General features: G+C 45.6%; 1 long non-coding RNA gene across 1 annotated transcript; it reads right to left on the bottom strand.

The window, feature by feature from the left end:
• Positions 1-457: 457 nt before the first annotated feature.
• LOC105853817 lies at positions 458-1,915 on the bottom strand. Its single transcript, XR_001145586.1, has 3 exons — positions 1,822-1,915; positions 1,028-1,135; positions 458-590 (listed from the first exon to the last, which is right to left on the bottom strand). It is a non-coding gene; the product is annotated as an uncharacterized LOC105853817 (long non-coding RNA).
• Between the last annotated feature and the right edge of the window lie 1,223 nt (positions 1,916-3,138).

The following is a 3,138-nucleotide window of genomic DNA, read 5'->3' as shown; positions in this document are numbered from 1 at the left end:
CTTGCTATGAGTGAAACCATCTGGTATTTTTCTTTCTCTTTCTGGCTTATCTCACTAAGCATGATCTTTTCCAGCTCCATCCAAGTTGCTGCAAAAGACATGTGTTTCTCTTTTTTGGTTGCTGAGTAATATTCCATTATATATATGTACCACATCTTTTTAATCCAGTCATCTACTTTTGGGCATTTGGGCTGCTTCCATGTTTTTTCAGTTGTAAATAGAGCAGCAATAAACATGGGGGTACAGGTATCTTTTTCAATCAGTGTTTTTGTGTCTTTTGGGTAGATACCTAGGAGTGGGATTGCTGGGTCATAGGGAAGCTCCATGTTTAGCAGTTTGAGGAACCTCCAAACAGTTTTCCATAGTGGTTGTACTAGTTTGCATTCCCACCAGCAGAGCAGGAGAGTTCCTTTTTCTCCACATCCTCGCCAACATTTGTTGTTGCTAGTTGTTTGAAGATGTGCCATTCTCACTGGGGTGAGGTGGTATCTCAGACAATGAGGACTCTTAATTCCATTCCTGTTCAAGCATCTGGAACCGCTGCCATAATCTCGGTTGCAACCAAGAGCTAGAATGAGGTTTCTTGCAGCCTGTTTTTATATTTAAGAATAAAGTTTTATAAATAAATTAGAAATACAGTTAATAATGCCTTTCTCTTGGATTGCTGAGAAGCTCAAACAATGTGTCTGAAAGTGCTGCATAGAGCACAATTTGTCTCATGGCGCCAATGCCAGCTCATTCCTTTTGGGATTCTTGGTTTTCCCTCTTTCCCATCTCAGGCTCTCTCTCTTTCTCCCTTTTTCCACATCTTCTTCTCATTCCTGTTAGGGAAACCAAGACTTGATTGACAGTAGGTCTCAGAACCTCCAGGGTCAGAGGTCACTAACTACTGAGGGAAAGCATGGGAGGGTCTGGAACCGGCCAACCAGAATCATAGAGTGGAAGTAACGCCTCAAGTGGTGTCACCACATCATTTCTTCACTGGAGGCCTCAGTTTCCCCTACCCTGTAGGTGCTGGAAGATTTACCTGTACAGCTTCCGGAGAGGTATACTGCTCCCCAACCATGAACACACGGCATCTTTATCACCCGGAGATGTCCACAGGACCTCCCTTTTCTAAATTTTTCTCCAACACCTAATAGAGCAATTAAGATGAAAAGGGGTTGGAGGTTACAATGAAGGCAATGCAACAGCCTGAGAAAAAAAGAAACTAAGGACTTTGAAACATCTCATCTACGCCCAGGGTGTTACATATTTTGTGCTGAATTCACTCCCTACAACTGTGGAGGTACATACATATCTTCCTCTTTCGCGCATGGAGAAACCAAATTTCAGAGGACTTGCCCAAGAACATGCAGCAGGTAGCTTGTGGACTGAAACCCGGTTCACACTCCCTGCCCCACTCTTTCAGAATAGAAAACATGCTTAGTTCATTTACTCTCAACTTCTCTGTACCAGCACTTCAGAATTGTCTTTTCCTCCTTCCGTTGCGTGTCCTAAACCCATTCCAACCCCACATGCTCTGAATATATTACAGAAACATTCTGCTTAAACTGTAGGTTGATGAAGGGCTGTTGAAAAACTCATGTCGAGAAGCTGGAAACCTGAGAATCGTGTAAGCAGATCAGCCATCCAAAGCCACTGTTCTCCCTGCAACTCCATTATTCTTAGAAATAGCAAAGCAGTGACTAAGAAAAAAACTGCTAGCCAATAAGGGGAAGATGAGGGCAGAGAGGAAGAAGGAAGAAGAGGAAGGGTTTTCAGTGTGTCCCTAAGTGGACAGGGTGTCCACACCCACTTGGTGATTGCTGCATAACTCACCATGCAGCTAACCACGGGGTGTCAGGAGAGTAAGTGCTTGGGGAGGTCAGTGTAGGACAGCCTTCCTGGCCCACAATCATGGCAGACTTTTCGATTCTTCTCTCTTCTCTGGAGTCAACCACCTGGCTGCATACGTTTGCCGCAACTCCAACAAGAGATAGAATCTGTTCCCCTTCTCTTCGGTCTGGACTAGTTTTGTGATCTACTTTGAGCAAAAGAACAAAGAGAGTGACTGTGCCAACTCAGAGCGAGGCGTCAAGAGGCTGACTCTCTTGGACACATCTCTTGCTGACATGTAAACATGCCTGCGTGCTTGCTGGTGATGGCACACGCAGGCCCAGGCACCCATTAACCCACCAATGGGCAACACCTCCCAGCTGAGGGAGATGCCAGGGGAGCCCAGAAAGGGCAGAAGCATAAATCAGGAAGCAACAAGTGGCTGTTGCCTTAAGTCTCTTCACATTTCGGTGTGATTATTATGTACTACCAGCACATTCAGAGCCACGTTTGAATCTTAGAGGCCTCGTCTCTAAAACTGAGGTAGTAACTGTCCTCCCTGGTGCATGGAGCCACTATCCAAATAGAACTAGTAAACACTGCATCAAAATAAGTATGAAAATCCAAAATAAAAATGAGTGTCCCCAGGCTCTCCCTGGTGGCGCAGCGGGTTAAAGCACAGCACTAAGAAGCTGAAACCACTTCCGCATGAGTTCGATCCCCGCCTGCCCCGGAGATGACCACATGGCGAGGCAGACCTCTCCTGACCCGCCTGCTGCTCCCCTCAGCAGTGTACTTCGTCCATCTGCCTGTTCTGCTCCCCACTTTGTCTCTGGTGAATCCTCTCACCCTCCGCATCTCTGGCTTGTACCCCAGTTCTGTATGAATAAATAAATAAATCTTTAAAAAAAAGAAAATGAGTTTCCCCAGTCGCCGATGCCTCTCACCAAAACAAAACAGCTTTCCTGCACACAAGTCAGGCATGTCCTTGACACTCTGCTGGGCTGGTGTGCACCCAGCAGTCCCAATTACTAGATCTAATCATTCAGCAGCAGGCAGATTCTGTAGGATTGAACCGTTCAGTGTGCAAGCCCAAGTGAGTTTTAAGGATGACAGATTGATTTTTGCTTCCTGAAAACAAATTTAAATTGATGAGTCCTTAATGAATTCTTTCTTCTATTCTGGGGGGGAGGTAGGGGGTTCACATAAAGGCTTTAATCACACTGTGAATAAGAACTGTTTGCCAAGTTCTCAGTGCTGAGAAGGCACTGGATTTCCCCTGCTGAAGAAGTTGCACTTGTTCTGTGAGAGCAGTTTCAG

Source organism: Condylura cristata, unplaced genomic scaffold, assembly GCF_000260355.1.
Source record: "Condylura cristata isolate star-nosed mole 26May11 unplaced genomic scaffold, ConCri1.0 scaffold00018, whole genome shotgun sequence".
Lineage (NCBI taxonomy): Eukaryota > Metazoa > Chordata > Mammalia > Eulipotyphla > Talpidae > Condylura > Condylura cristata.
Note: the sequence above shows the minus strand (reverse complement) of the source record. Positions and strands in the feature narration are given on the sequence as shown.